Here is a 16905-nt window from a genome sequence, read left to right on the forward strand (position 1 = left end):
GGGGTTATCAGTGCACATCTTTATATATATATATATATATATATATATATATATATATATATATATATACATATATTTACATACATATGTTACATAGAATACAGCACGGCACAGAAACACGCCATTCAGCCCATCTGGGTAAAGAAGTTCCCCTGAATTTCTTACTTGACAACAACAACTTCTGGAGTAGAAAATACAATACAATATATAATCTAATAATATATTGAGATATGTTTAACATCGAATGTACGGCACATTTCAGAGGCCACTCGGCCCGACTGCTCCTCCTTTTTACAACAATTACTTCTTGTATGTATGATACAACATAATATGTCTTTATTTAAATATTACATAGACTACAGCACGGCACTGAAATAGGCCATTCGGCCCTTCTGGGTAAAGAAGTCTCTTCAGGATTCCTTTTATTACTCCAACAACATTATATATGTTTGTATACGACATGGAATTACATCGAATGTACAGCAGGGAAACAAGGGACTTTCGGCCCATCTGGGTAAATAAATATCCCACAGTGTTCCCACTGTGATCCAGTGATCCCACAGTGCACCCAGTGTTAGTGCCCCATTGATCCATGGTGTCGCAGTGAACCACAGAGCACCCAGTGATCCCACAATGATCGCAGAATGACCCAGTGATCCCACAGTGCACCCTGTGATAGTACCCTATTGATCCACAGTATTCCAGTGATCCACAGTGCACCCAGTGATCCCACAGTGATCGCAGAGTGCCCCACCGTGATCCCACAGTGCATCCAGTGAGAGTGCCCCAGTCATACACAGTGTCCCAGTAATCCACAGTGCAACCAATGATCCCCTAAAAGGTGTTGGTCTGTCTGTCTGTCCTGGTTAGTGTTTGCTGCAGGGTCCAAATTGCCCCTGTGCTCATTTTCTCTTCTGTTCCTGGAGCAGGGGACAAAAAGCCCGGGCATTTTTTGCGACTTCACCCTTTATGTTGCAGTTTGCAAAGGCGAATGAACATTACCTTTGCTCTTTTCTCTTGTTTTAATTAGCAGTGGACAAAAAGCCTGTAGTTTGTGGTCAACTTACAGTTAGTGGCTTTTTCCAATTAACTGAAGAGTTCAAATAATTTCATGATGTTTAAAACAGCCAAAGTAAATATGTTTTTTAAAAAAGAAGTTCGGAACTCTCTTCCGCAAATGGCAATTGATACGAGCTCAATTGCTAAATTTAGATCTGAGATAGATAGCTTTTTGGCAACCAAAGGTATTAAGGGATATGGGCCAAAGGCGGGTATATGGAGTTAGATCACAGATCAGCCATGATCTTTTCAAATGGCGGAGCGGGCACGAGAGGCTGAATGGCCTACTCCTGCTCCTGTTCCTATCTTGCTCTGATATTATTAATATTGAATTCCGGCAGGCATTTGGTAAGGTTCCACACAAGAGACTGTTGACAAAAATGAAAGTGCATGGAACTTGAGGCAATGTATTGACATGGGTAGAGAATGGGTGAGGAGATTGGAGACAGAGAGTCGGGATAATGTGTACATACTCCAATTGGCAGCATGGGACTAGTGGTGTCCCCCAGTGTTCTGTAACTAGGGTCTCAGCTTGTCACCATATTTATCAATGACTTTGATGAAGGAACAGAGAGTCGTATATCCAAGTTTGCTGATGACACTAAGTTAGGTGTTGCAGTAAGTAGTGTGGATGCGATTGGAAAGTTGCAAAGGGACATTGATAGATTAAGTGAGTGGGCAAAACTATGGCAGATGGAGTTCAATGTGGGGTAATCCACTTTGGACCTATGGTCAGGGTATTTTCCAAATGTTAAGAAGCAGAGAGAATTAACGGAGTGTTAGCCTTTATCTCAGGGGGCTGGAATATAAAGAAGTGGAAGTTATGTTCCAGTTATATAAAGCTCTGGTTAGACTGCGTCTGGACTAACTGCGTTCAGTTTTGGACACTGCACCTCAGGAAGGATAGATTGGCCTTGGAGGGGGTGCAGAGCAGATTCACCAGAATGTTACCGGGGCTAAAAAGGTTTAATTATGAGGACAGGCTGCATAGACCGGGCTCGTATTCCCTCGAGTATAGAAGATTGAGGGGCGGTCTGAGCGAGGCGTTTAACATGTTTAAATGATTCGATAGAATAGAGAGAGAGAATCAGTTTCATCTGGGGAATCAAGAACGAGGGGGACATAACCTTAAAATTAGAACCATGCCATTCAGGTTCGAAATCAGGAAGCACTTTTTTACACAAAGGGCAGTAGAAGTCTGGAACTCTGACCCCCAAAAGGCTGTGGATGCTGGGGGTCAATTGAAGCTTTCAAGACTGAGATCGATAGATTTTTGTTGGGTCAGGGTATCGAGGGATAGGGAGCAAAGGCGGGCAAATCGATTTGAGGTACTGATCATCCATTATATAATTGAAGGGCGGAACAGGTTCAAGGGGCGAAATGGCCTCCTCCTGTTCCCAATGGAGATGTTGAGAATATGCTTTGTTGAGGCTGTGACGTCTGGGTCAAACCCCTGTCCAAACAAGGCAGGCCACATTTGGGAGTTTAATAACTTTAAAATGAACATTTTTCTTTCGTGACTTGTGCAACTTCGATCAATTGAATAGTTCTGAAAGAGAATCAATGCAGTCATTCGAACTTCTGGCTGATGATCATAACAGAGGTTTCTGAAGTGTTGTGGTTATCATGTTCGCCTCACACGCGAAAGTTTCCAGGGTGGAAACATTATGTTGGGGCAATTTTTTTTTTCTCTGTGAAAGAGCCGGTCCTGTTAAATTTAACACAAATTCGTGGTCTCACGAGCACTGAACATTTTAAACCGAGCCCTTAAAAATACAGTGTGTAAAATGAGAAGGGATAAAAAGTTCATCGCACAAAAGAAATTATTAAAGTTTTACAACTTCCCTCAGGAGCCTTTCATTCTGCAAAATAACGTTATCGGCGATTAATGTGTTCAAAAGTTGCTTTCCTGACCGGGAATCGAACCCGGGCTGCAGCGATGAAAGCGCCAAATCCTAACCACTAGACCACCAGGGAGCGCTATTTGCAACATTATCAGATGTAACATGGATTTTCCTTTCTCTGTGATTAAGCTTTTAATTCTGTTTAGTTCCTTATTGCGAATATTTCCGTGATTAAATAAGAATAATGCACAATAGGCCCATGAAAACCCGGGTAGGTAGCATCCCGCTCACCGAGCCTTTATGGCAGCATTTATCTTACCAAGCACTGGAGTGAGTGAAACTGTCTCCGGGGCGGTCTCAGTGTGGAAAGGAATGCGAGTGAACGAGCTATTTGTCGGTTAAGATGGCCGAGTGGAGTTAGGCGTTGCGTTCAGGTTGCGGTCTCCGCTGGAGGCGTGGGTTCAAATCCCGCTTATGACAGTGGTTATTTTGACTCCTATTTCATTTGTTGCTTGAGCTGCAGTTGAATTGCTCTTCCCGCAATAACCAACCCGGTCTCCATCCACGGCACGTTTTGACGCCCACCGTCTCATCCCCAAACCGAGCTTTAAACGAAAATATGCTAGAAACACAAGGCGATAATTCAACAACTGTGGAGAGAACAGACACTTGGGGAAATGTACCATCAGTACAGGAGTAGGCCATTAAGCCCCTCCAGCCCGCTCCGCCATTTGATAAGATCATGGCGAATCTGTGGTCGAACTCCATATATCTGCCTTTGGTCCACATCCCTTCATACCTTCGGTTGGCAAAAAGCTATCTATCTCAGATTTAAAATTCGCAATTAAGCTAGCATCCATTGCCGTTTGCGGAAGAGAGTTCCAAACTTCTATCACCTTTGGTGTGCAGAAGTGTTTTCTAATTTCACTCCTGAAAGATCTGGCTCTAATTTTTAGACTGTGCCCCCTAGTCCTAGAACCCCAACCAGCGGAAATAGTTTCTCTCTATCCGGAAAATGTCAATGACACAGTCAATGGAAGGTGCAGTTCACGAAGGCGACTCACCAGCACCTTCTCAAGAACAATTAGGGATGTGCAATAAATGCTGACCTTGCCATTGACACCCACATCCCATGAATGAAGACAAAAAAAGTCGCCTGCATGGCCGAGTAATTTCGTGCTGCTAAGCGACGGGAAGAATGAAACCATCGGCTTCAGTCCTTTGAACGAACTGTATACACTTGCCGTCGAGTTCAATCCCCACTTGGTCCTCTGCCCTGAAAACTACTGCATCAGAAAATACTCCGTAACATAGAATCACAGCATGGAAACATCATCGAAGGAGGCCATTCGGCCCATTGTGCCTGTGCGAATTCTTTGAAAGAGCTACCCAATTAGACCCACTCCCCTTCCCTTTCCCCAAAGCCCTGCAAAATTTTCCCCTTCAAGGATTTCCCCAGTTCCCCTTTGAATGTTATTATTGAATCTGTTTCCACCACCCTTTCAGGCAGTGCATTCCAGATCATGATAACTCGCTGCGTAAAAACATTCTCCTCATCTCACCTCTGTTGCCAATTACCTTAAACCTGTGTCCTCCGGTTACCATAATTTCTGGCACTGGAAATAGTTTCTCCTTATTTATTCCATCAAAACCGTTCATGATTTTGAACACCTCTGTTAAATCTTCCCTTAACCGTCTCTGTTCAAAGTAGAACAACCCCAGCTTCTCCAGTCTCTCCACCTCACTGAAGTCCCTCATCACTGGCACCATTCTAGTAAATCAACTCTGCTCCCTCTCCAAGGCCTTGACATCCTTCCTAAAGTGTGTTGGGCAGAATTGTGTGGTGGCCAGCTGGGGCGTAACCAGTGATTTATAAATGTTTAGCATAAGTTCCTTGCTTTAGTACTCTAGGCCTCTATTAATAAAGTCAAAGATTCCGGATATTTTTTTTTACAATCTCTTCAACTTGTCCTGCCACCTTCAAAGATTTGTGTACGTATGCCCCCAGGTCTCTCTGTTCCTACACCCCCTTTAAAATTGCACCATTTAGTTTAAAGTGCTGGCACAGGCACGATGGGCCGAATGGCCTCCTGTGTTTCAATTATTCTATGTTTTTGATTACACCTCTATGAAGCGCTTTGGGATATCCCCCAGAAGTGGGAGTCAGCAGTTCACTTTCTCCTTTAACAATTCCATCTGACCTGGGCTGCAATAAATAGATGTTTTCGTGGTGTAATGGATATCATGTTGGCCTCACACACGAAAAACTCCCGGTTTAATCCCGGGTCAGAAACAATTTGATGGAACTTGCTCCTCACAAACTTCCAGGGGCGAGCTTTCTCTCGTGAAAATTGGGCTGCAATCCTTTCACATTCAACAACGGCTGCTCCAGATTCCTGGTCTCATTACCACTGAACACTTTTAAGCAGTGCGTAAAATGAGAAGGGATGAAAGTTACAAAAGTTAGCGTAGTTTCGACAGTCACTCGGCAAACTTGTTAGCATTTCATTCAGTGCGAAACAGAAAGTTGTGCGTTTATTAATGGTGATTAAAAGATTCACCTTTTTAAAAATTCGTTCACGGGATGTGGGCGTCGCTGGCGAGGCCAGCATTTATTGCCGATCCCTAATTGCCCTTGAGAAGGTGGTGGTGAGCCGCCTTCTTGAACCGCTGCAGTCCGTGTGGTGACGGTTCTCCCACAGTGCTGTTGGGAAGGGAGTTACAGGATTTTGACCCAGCGACAATGAAGGAACGGCGATATATTTCCAAGTCGGGATGGTGTGTGACTTGAAGGGTAACGTGCAGGTGGTGTTGTTCCCATGTACCTGCTGCTCTTGTCCTTCTAGGCGGTAGAGTTCGCGGGTTTGGGAGGTGCTGTCGAAGAAGCCTTGGCGAGTTGCTGCAGTGCATCCTGTGGATGGTACACACTGCAGCCACGGTGCGCCGGTGGTGAAGGGAGTGAATGTTTAGGGTGGTGGATGGGGTGCCAATCAAGCTGGCTGCTTTATCTTGGATGGTTTTATTTGTTGCTTGAGCTGCAGTTGATTTTTCGGCCCAGTTGATTTGCTCTTCCCGCAATCAGCAACCCGGTCTCCGTCCACGGCAGGTTTTGACGCCCACCGGCTCATCCCGAAGCCAGGAGAAGTAAATGCCTTTCATGACTGCTGCTTACAAATGTATTTACATGTATCTGTATTATTTATTCACTTATTGGGGTGTATATAATGTCAATGTATTTTCTGGATATTTATTTCTCTATGTCTTATTTCTTATTACACACAAATACATAACACAGATACACAGCGATATAATGATAACCACCACACAGTTACACCCAAATGTATTTCTAAGTGTCACAGATGCAATCATATATATTTATAACAAGATATATCATATTGTAAAAATAATTAAAATAAATTTATAAATGGCACACATAACATAAACACTCACTTTGTAAAGAAGCATGACATCCATTTGTACACATCCATTGTTTAAATTTTCATACCGTCCTGTTCGCAGTCCTGAACAAAGTCCACACACAGAAACTCTCAGAGTTTTTTCAGATGCTGCCCGCCCTATTGTGCATTTTGAGCAGTTCCTTTCCTGTGATGTGATGATTCTGGGTGCCGGGTGTGTGTAATTGGATTTGCTGCAGTCATGCTGCCGCGGACAGGTGAAGGCTGCTTCTGAGGCTGCCTGACACCCGGTGGGAGTGGGAGGGGATTTAGTAATCTGAAATAAATGAAACGGTGTGTGAGAAACTTTCATAAAGGTAAACATCCAAATCTTTGCTGTCAGACCTTGTAGCGCAACGGTAGCGCGTCTGACTCCAGATTAGAAAGTTGTGTGTTTAAATCACGTCGGGGTCACAGTTGTCCTTAGTGTTGTTAGGAGGCTGGATAATTCCCGCTTCCTTATTACAATCCCGTTTTCACAACAAACAGAATCCTGCTCTGAATTCCGCCTCACGATTTCCCCACTGTCAGGGAGAGAAGCGTCTGATTCCCTCATTTATTTATTGCAAGAAACATACACAAACACACTTATTAATTCAAAATCAGCCTGCAGCTCCACACGCACAGAGATAAACACAACCAGAGAGACAGGCAAACACCGGGAAATAGACAACCCGGTTTCTCAGAGAATTGCCTGTACCTCCACGGTCGAATGTAAGGCCTTTTGTTGTTTACTTTCGTTCCACACCTTGGAATTCAGGAGAATCTGGTACATGGTTTGTCGGACAAGGCACGGGCGCGATGGCCCGAATGGCCTGCGTCTGAGTTGTATCCTTCCACGATTCTAAACTCAGCCCCTGGGGCGGAGTCAGCAGCCACCTCGCTGCAATAACAGACCAAATGGAAACACTTCAGCAGGCCCGGCGAATTCAGTCAGTCGCACATGAGACCCTTAATGGGCAAATTCTGTTTTAAACTTTGACGCTGCTTTCGCGAGTGAACCCTCCGCTTGCTTGACTGTCAGTGCAAGAGACGAGTCTGTCAGTGCCGCGTAGTGTGCAATGGTCAAAACTATAAAAGGAGCAGAAGGTTATTAGGGGTTCAGATACACAAACCTCTCTGATGAGCCTGAGATTTTATCAGAGGTTGCTGCCTCCCCTACATCTATTGCCCTCTTACGAGGCACTTGCTCCGGTTTCAATTTACAAACTGGGTGAGTTGGTGATCGGGTGTAGGAGAGCTGGTTTGTGATCTGAGTTGGAGACTCAGTGGCCCCGGGTGAGGCAGAGAAAAAAATCAGTCCAGGCCCGGCCCCAATCTGCGGATGTGGAAGAAAACACGGGAGGAGAGTGCGGTGTGAGGTCCCTGTCAAACCAACTGCCCGAACAAAGCTGGCCACAGTCACAGAATCAGAATGGCTATTTCCTGAGGAGGGGAGGCCGGTTCATGTGGAAAAGGATCCGGACGAGAATGATCTGATTCATAAGATTAGGGGAGGGAAATTAAAGAGCTCCTTCGGAACGTTAATAACTTGAAAATGAAGACTTTTTCCTGTGTAACTTGTGTGCTTTTGATGAATGAAATGTTTGTAAAAAGGCATCCGTGGAGAAGGATTGAGAACTTTTAGGACGAGAGGGGAAATGAGGAGATTTTTTTTCACACAGAGGGTTGTTCCGATCTGGTAGCCACTCCCTGAAAGAGTGGGGGAAGCAGCTTTCATATGAACTTTCAAAAGGCAATTGGACAGGTACTTGAAGAGGACTGATTTGCAAATTTAGGGGGGAAAGGCAGGGTTTTTTGGACTAAATTGGACAGCTCTTTCAAAGAGTAGGCAGGGCAACACGGCCGAATGGCCTCCTTCTGTGCTGTAATATTCTATGATTCAATTCCATGATTTTAGTGTGGGACAGGAGAGATGTTGTTTGAAGAGAAGTAAAACTGTCCCAATCAGAGGAGAGAGAGGTGACTGGTCAGTTCCCCTCTGTCCAGTATAAGTCACCAGCGGTTTTTTGTGGTGTCGTGGTTGCCAGTTCGCTTTACACGCGAACGGCCCTGCTTTCGATCCTGGACGGACAATTTATGTTGCAATTGTTGTTTCCATTCAATATTAATAACTTAGATGAGGGGACCGAGTGTAATGTATCCAAGTTTGCTGATGATACAAAGGTAGGTGGGAAAGTAAGCGTGAGGAGGACGCAAAGGGAGGTGGACGGTTAAGTGATTGGGTAAGAAGGTGGCAGTTGGAGTATAAGGTGGGAAAATGTGAAATTGTCCACTTTGGTAGGAAGAATAGAAAAGCAGAATATTTTTTAAAAGTTGAGAGTCCAATCAATGTTGATATTCAGAGGGAGTTGGGTGCACTTGTAAACAAATCGCAAAAAGTTAACATGCAGGTACAGCAAGCAATTAGGAAGAAAAATGTTATGTTGGCCTTTTTGCAAGGAGGTTGGAGTATAAGAGTAAGGAAGTCTTGCTGCAATTAAATAGGGCTTTGGTGAGAACACACCTGGAGTACTTTGATGTAGTCTACATGGATTTTAGCAAGGCTTTTGACAAGGTCCCACTTGGCAGACTGGTCAAAAAAGATGTGATTGCACTGGAGAGGGTGCAGAGGAGATTTACGAGGAGGTTGCCAGGGCTGGAGAATTTTGGCTGTGAGGAAAGATTGGATAGGCTGGGGTTGTTTTCTTTGGAACAGAGGAGGCTGAGGGGTGATTAATTGAGGTGTACAAAATTTTGAAGGGCCGAGATAGAGTGGATGGGAAGGACCTATTTACCTTAGCAGGGAGGTCAATAACCAGGGGGCATCGATTTAAAGTGATTGGTGGAAGGATTAGAGGGGAGCTGAGGAGAAATGTTTTCACCAAGAGGGTGGTGGGGGTCTGGAACTCACTGCCTGATAGGGTGGTAGAGGCAGAATCCCTCGTTACATTTAAAAATATGTGGCTCTGCACCTGACCTGGCGTGACCTGCAAAGCAACGGACCGAGTGCAAAAAGTGGGAGGGTCATTTTCGGCCGGCGCAGATGCGATGGGCCGAAAGGCTTTCTTCTATGCCGTAAATTTGCTCTGATTCCTCAAAATTGACAATTGTTTTTTGTAAGAGCAACTTCCATGACCAGGAATCGAAACTAGACCATGGCGCTGAAAACACTGCCCCGAACCACTAGACCATCAAGTAAGGTATGTAAGATGTCTAAATATATCTGGCAGAGTTTTTATTAGGTACAAATAATATTTCTGGTTTAGTGACTCTGTTAGTTGCAAATGTATTAACATGTATCTGTATTAATTATTTATTTATTGGGGTGTATATATTGTAAAGCTACTTTTGGCGCTGATAAGAGTCTGTATAATTCCCCAATTAATGCTTTCTTTGCGTTTTCACAATAACAAGTCTGTCTCACTGGTGTCAGGGAGGGAAGTGTCTGATTCCCTCTTTTATTTAATGTTATAAACAGAAGACAAACACTCGAATTCGTTCAAAAACCACCCTGCAGGTGGACACATAGTGAAAAAATCACAGGGCAGAGATGCAGACAATATCCGGAAACATCGGGAAATTGACAAGAGAAATAGATTGAGCGCTTTGTGATCAGAAAATTGTCTGAACCTCCACGGTCAATAAAAGGGCTTTTGTTGGTCGGTTTCCCATTGCAGCGGATAATTCGGGAGAACTTGGTCGATGGTTGGTTCGGTTCCCTTGTCTCCCACCAGCGGAAAAGGTTTGTCGATCCCACACAACTAACGGCTTTCAAAAGCCACTCTGTCCAAAGCCAATCTCTCCTTCCAGATTAAAAGGGAATAAAACTTGAAGTGAGCGTCACTGTGGATCAGTTTTCTCACACTCAAAGTTATCTGTTCCATGAAGTAAAAGACGCAGCTGACAAAGAATAAGGGAGCAGCCACTGTCTCCCCTTTTGGCAGGAGAAGAAAATCGATCTGGATGTTCATGGAGACCAAGTTCCAACATAAGGTTTCCGCCCGGGATCGAACCGGGGAATTTTCGTATACAAAGCGAACGTGATAACCGCTACACTACGGAAACCGATCGCATTTGGTTCAACACAATGGGAAACTGAATGGTGTCCTCTCTCTGCTCTTACTTGGAATGTATTGTTTCAAGGACAGCAAGAGATCCAGATGGTGGCTGCTCCCCCTTTACTTTAAAAACTCTCAGGGTAGTGGGTTTGAGCCCCACGTTGGGCGAGTACCGTTTTAAAATTTTATGCTGCTTCCACCAGTGAGCCCCAGCTCTGACACTTCCCCGCACCCCCCGCTTCTTCCGTCTCACCGCGCACGATGGGGACGCACCCGGGCTGAATCTCTCCAATTGGGTTTCCGCCCTTGTCGCAGCATGAAATTGTCCTGATCAAAGTCACAATTGATACCCTATGTGACTACAACCATGATAAACTATCCCTCCTCATCCTTCTCAAATACAATATCTCACCGTGCTGTTATGCTGTTAGACTGGTCTCCTCTCTCTGCTCTTATTTGCAATGTGTTGCTTTTCCTTCTGATAACACTAAGTATCATGGTATTATGTTAGTCCACAAGAGGAGATCATTCGGCCCATCGTGCCTGTTCCGGGTCAAACAAACGTATCCGTTCAAAATTCATTCAGAGATAGATTGAGTGCTTTGTTATCAGAAAATTGCCTGAACCCCGACAGTCTACAGTTTTCCTCCTCGCTATCAACCACACGGCCTATTTTTGTGTCACCCGCAAATTTCTTCATCATGCCCCCTACTTTTAAGTCCAAATCGTTAATGTATACCACACAAAGCAAAGGACCAAGTACCGAGCCCTGCGGCACCCCACTGGAAACAGCCTTCCAGCCGCAAAAACACCCATCGACCATTACACTTTGCTTCCTGCCACTGAACCAATTTTGGATCCAAAGGCCACATTCCCTTGGATCCCATGGGCCTTTACTTTTTCGACCAATCTGCCCTTTTGGGAATTTTTCAAAAGCCTTGCTAAAATCCATGTAGACTACATCAATTGCGCTACCCTCATCGATCCTCCTTGTCACCTCCTCGAAAAATTCAATCAGGTTCGTCAGACACGACCTCCCCTGAACAAATCCATGCTGACTGTCCTTGATGAGCCCGTGCCTTTCGAAGTGACAGTTTATCCGAGCCCTCAGAAATGATTCCAATAATTTGAAATGGAGTCTTTCTCCTGCTTGCTGCAATAACAGATAAGGCGATTAAAACTAACGAGGCCCGGCTAGCTCAGTCGGTAGAGCATGCGACTGTTAATGTCAGGGTCGTTGGCTCGACCCCCACGTTGAGCGAGTGCGATTTTAAACTATTATCCTGCTTTCACTGACCAACAATACAGAAATAATGCAGAATGAAATTTGCATTCGCTAGTCAGGATGGCCGAGCGGTCTAAGGCGCTGCGTTCAGGTAGCAATGTCTTCTGGAGACGTGGGTTCGAATCACACTTCTGACAGTGCTTATTTTCACTAAGACGTGGAAATATTTTATTTGTGGATTGGGCTGCAGCTGATCTTTCTGCCAAGTTGATTTGCTCCTCCCACAAAAGCAACTGGCTTTGTCATGGACACGTGAATTGAGAAGTTTCCAACCGTGAAATGGTTGATGACCTGGACAAAGAAATCGAACAGCAGTGGGAAACATTTAAAACGCTGATCAAAAGAGTCCAGGAGAAATATATCCCACTAAAAAGCAAGAACAAACTAGCCAGAAATGACACACCAGGGATGAATAAAGAAATACGGGCAAAATTGAAATTAAAGAAAAAGGCACACACTGGACAAAAAAGGAGAGAGGGGAATGTGAAAAGACTGGGAAAGAAATCTAAAGAACTATTTGAAAGGCAAAAAGGAATATCAAAAAAAGCAAAATTTGGGATAGGAATAGGGCCACTAAGGCATACACATGACAAACTCACAGCGAAATTGCAGAAATATTAAATAATCACTTTGCTTCAGTGTTTACCAGGGGGACTAGTATTGTGGGCATGACAGTAGAAGAAGTGATCAAAAAATATGTAAAGACTTTTAAGATCGAAAGGGGGGAGATTATTGATGAACTAATCAATCTTAGAGAGGAAATTTCCTGTTAGGAGCCCAACCAGATTTTCAAACCGCTCAGCCACGCTAATTTCCGTACTACTGTTCAGGAGCTCATTTCACAGGGACACGATTACTGTGCTCCATTTCGGGAGGCTCAGTGAAAGGCGGAAATTGATCTATCAATAGAATCATAGAATAAGACAGCGCCATTCGGCCCATCGTGCCTTTGCCAGCTCTCTGAAAGAGCTGACCAGTTCGTCACACTCGCCTGCTCATTCCCCTAGCCTGTAAAATGTTTCCATCCAAGCGTTTTCCCAATTCCCTGTTGAAAACTGTGAGTTAAGAAAAACAATATTGAAAGGGGTGCTGGGGCCTCTGCAGCGTCGATGTAGAGTGTGTGATGATTGAAGTTATCAAGATGGTTGCTTTACACATGGTATGTTGTGCCATCATCCTGAAATATCTTCAACATCCAATACAAATTAAATTGCAAACCTGACGGACAAATACTGGAAAACAAGTCACGAGTGAACGCAAATCATCTGGGACCCGTTTTCAGCCTCACGGCACTTAAAGAAAAGTGAAATAACTTTGCATTGAAAAGATTTGGAACTTGCATCTGTGCCTTTATCTGTTCCATTTCTTAAAGTTGCTGGCGTCTGATGATGTACACGCCTCTGCTCCCTCTATTGAACAAGAAAGGAGGTGTTTGACGTTGACGGGACCTGTTGGTTATGAGCTCATCCTTTACATTGAGTGGGTTCGCGTCTTTTGAACGGCGTCAACTTTAGCCCAGCGGTGAACTTCGCAGCAAACAAGTTCATCACCGTCTCACCGCGGGCTTTGACTGACATGTTTATTGTTATTTCTTTCAGTCCTATATAAATAGTGACCGAGATTTTAAATTGGCAATAAGTGATTTTGAAGTAGTCTCCTTTAAATTTTTCAAAGGTGACCCCTAATTTATGATAGTCCGGCCATTTCACCAGCCGTGTTGAAAACAAAACATGTCTTTACCTTTCGCGTCATTTTTCAAAAGGCAAAAAATATATTTCCCGTGACCTCTGAAGGATGGACAAATACATTTCAGAAAGCTGAAGCAAGTTCACCGAGCTTAAATCGTCTGACCACGTTAAAGGCTATATATATATATATAGACGATTTATATATATATGTGCAAATAGGCAAATAGTTGCTGTCTGTTTCTGTGGTTGTCTATTTTCTGTGTGTGTCCATCTGCAGGTCGATTTTGAATCAATACCAGTATTCGTGTCAGTTTGTTGCATGAAATAAATGAGGGTATCAGCGCTCCCCTCCCTGCCACTGGGAAGGTACTGAGTCAGGGTTTCGACCAAACTTCTGTTTTTTTTGGTGAAAAAGCAATTAAAACCTTCATTCGGGAATTATCCAGTCTCATGTCAGCGGTGAAAGAAACAGTGACCCCGATGTGATGTGAACACGCAGCCTATTGATCTGGAGTCAGACATTTGCGCCACGCACTGTGAAGCCAGGATCCTGGATGTTATTATATTTTTGAATGTTTCTCAAACACCGTTTCAGATATTGGTTGAATGCATCGGGCTTATCAAATCTCCGCCAGATCCCACCGGGAATGAGGCAGTATCAGAAGCAACCTTCACCCCCAATATCACGCTGGCTTTCATCGCATTAACAGGGCTGGGAAAAATGGACTTTGTTCACATCATTCAGCAATGTGAATCGTTAAATATTTAATCATTTTTAATGGGGACAAGTTTTACAAGATATTTCTGCCCGGTTTCGAAACGGGGACTTTTCGCGTGTTAGGCGAACGTGATAACCACTACACTACGGCAACCTGATCAGTTAAGCTCTGTGCTATAGAGATAACCCCTCAGCCAAACTAATTTCCGTATTACTGTCCAGGAGCTCATTTCACAGGGATACATTCACTGCGCTGTATTTCGGAAGGCTGCAGAGAAGGATCGGTGGCGATGGTCAGGCAGGGAATCCCAGAGCATCGCGCCCACACAAACATTTCACTGTTTTTTTCATGTACCTGTTATCCGACCGCAGTTTAAACTATTGCGAATGGCATGCTCAGATGATATTGTTCATAGAGTGTTTTCTTGCTCGAAACATCAGCCTTTCCGGTTAATAGCCGAACGCGCAACCGATTGCGCCACAGAGACCAACCGCTGTGGTTTCTTGCAATATACACGAAAGCAGCGTGTCACCTGGCCAAAGTTTCATGTTGCAGCCACAGAAATGTAGTTGTCCATTATCAGTGCTACTTTTCCAGAAATAAAGGAAGGAACATTGTTTGTGGAAACATGGAAACGGTCTGATCTCGCTCACAGCATCGATATCACCGCCAACCAGCTCTCCTGCAACCGGCGCGCTAATCGCTGCTTTGTCTGTTACTTGTTAGCACTGCGGGAGAGCCTTCGTCACACGGATTGCAGCGGTTCAACAAGGCGGCTCACCACCACCTTCTCAAGGGTAATTAGGGATGGGCAATAAATGACCCCCTCGCCAGCGACACCCACATCCCATTAACGAATAAAAAAAAATATTAATTTCAGATTCTGCGTCAGTTTGAGGTGCTGTATTGGATTAAGCTGTTGTATTTGTTTGAGGTACTTTATTGCTTTGAGATACTGTATTAGATTGAGATGTTGTATGAGTTTGAGGTATTAATTTATGTTTCAGGTTCTGTATTTGATTGAGGTACTGTATTAGTTTGAGGTACTTTATTAGTTTGAGATGATGTATTAGCTTGAGGTATTATATTAGTTTCAGATTCTCTATCCGTTTCAGGTATTGTATTAGCTTGAGGTACCGTATTCGTTTGAGGTACTGTTTTAATTTGAGAAGCTCTATCAGTTTGAGGTGTTATATTAGTTTGGGGTATCTGTATTGTAAGGAAAGAGTTAGTCTTTATATTGAATTAATATTAACCTTTACCTTTTGCCTCTTAAGTAAGGAAGTATAAATCTCTGTTGGGAGAATGAAACTACAATCATAAGACAGATTTGCTTCATTTTATATGCATGCATATGTTTAATATAGAGACGAGTAGATTCTGAAGTCCAGAAACTCTTGGATCGGAGCTGATATCATAATACTCATAAGTTTAATTATCCTTTTGATATAAACAATTCTTTGACAATCATAACAAGGCCTTTAAATCATTCAGAGCTGGTGTGTATGTGTGTCAGACAGCATTGTGTGCTATTCGTCTTACCAGCTTCACAGGGAAGCAGGAGAGGTGTGAGATATGTATGATTGCTACATATCATTCCAAGCTGACGCAGCGGGAAAGGGCTGCACTGGTGAGAGATAAACACTCTTCTGGTCTCTGGTCAATGGGCAAGCCCATATGTTTTAACTAACAAGTTCAAAAGTTATAGTTATAATTGATGCCGAAAGCAGAACACCTGGCTGTGTGGAAGGAGCCTGTTTGCACCACAAGGCGACATCGAGTGGAGGAGTGTAGTTCGGTGATGAGGGAAGTGATACTCTGATGACATCGAAAATTCTGGAAACCCTCAGCAGGTCAGGCAGCATCTGTGGAGAGAGTAACAGAGTTAATGTTTCAGGTCAATGACCTTTCATCAGAACCACGTTGGGCAGTTGTGTTTGGTAATAGTATGAAACATCGGAATTGTTTCACTCATGTGGGGTGATTTGGGTACTTTTCTGTCTTTGGAAGTTGAAGAGTAAAATAAGGGCTCATCCGGGATTTGAACCCGGGACGTCTCACATATTTGGACAGACAACCCCGAAGCGAGAATCATACCCCGAGACCAACGAGCCCGTTGACAAAAACCAATGCATTCAAGAGCCAGCCGTCGTAAAACCCTTTTTGTTGGCTATCCTTGATAAGCAATTATGAGGACAGGTTGGAAAGACCAGACTTGCATTCCCTTGAGTGCAGAATATTAAGGGATGATCTAATTGAGGTGTTTGGATTATTAAAGGATTTGACACGGCAGATAGAGACTATTTCCTCTGGTGGGGAGAGTCCAGAACAAGGGGGCATAACCTTAAAATTAGAGGTGGGCCGTTCAGGGTTGATGTCAGGAAGCACTTCTTCACACAAAGGGGAGTGGAATTCTGGAACTCCCTCAAAAAGCAGTTGAGGCTGGGGGTCAATTGAAAATTTAAAAACTGAGATTGATAGATTTTGGGGCTGATTCGGGAGTTTAATGACTTTGACATTTTTTCCCTGTGACTTGGAGATTTTCGATCGATGAAATATTCGTGAAAAGAGTCAGTGCAAAGAGAGTCAACAGTTCATGTTTTCCCGAGACACTTCCTTCAGAGCTAAGAACGAAAAGTTTCTCATTTCCATAGTGCAGCGGTTATCATGTTCACCAGTTACACGCAGAAAGTCCCCGATTTAACCTCGGAGGGAAGCATGTTGTTGGGACTTGCTCCCCATAAACCTTCAGGGTCGAGTTTGTTCATGCATGAAAGGGGCTACAAACCTTTTTAAATTTAACAACGGCTACACC

The 16905-nt window shown here is 43.9% G+C and overlaps 2 non-coding genes across 2 annotated transcripts; both read right to left on the minus strand.

Annotated features, from left to right (window-relative positions):
* Positions 1-2964: 2964 nt before the first annotated feature.
* trnae-uuc (transfer RNA glutamic acid (anticodon UUC)) lies at positions 2965-3036 on the minus strand. Its single transcript has one exon. It is a non-coding gene; the product is annotated as a tRNA-Glu (tRNA).
* A 7296-nt stretch (positions 3037-10332) lies between these two features.
* Positions 10333-10405, minus strand: trnat-ugu (transfer RNA threonine (anticodon UGU)). The gene has a single exon. It is a non-coding gene; the product is annotated as a tRNA-Thr (tRNA).
* Between the last annotated feature and the right edge of the window lie 6500 nt (positions 10406-16905).

The sequence above is a fragment of the Heptranchias perlo genome, unplaced genomic scaffold (assembly GCF_035084215.1).
Source record: "Heptranchias perlo isolate sHepPer1 unplaced genomic scaffold, sHepPer1.hap1 HAP1_SCAFFOLD_59, whole genome shotgun sequence".
Taxonomy (NCBI): Eukaryota; Metazoa; Chordata; class Chondrichthyes; order Hexanchiformes; family Hexanchidae; genus Heptranchias; species Heptranchias perlo.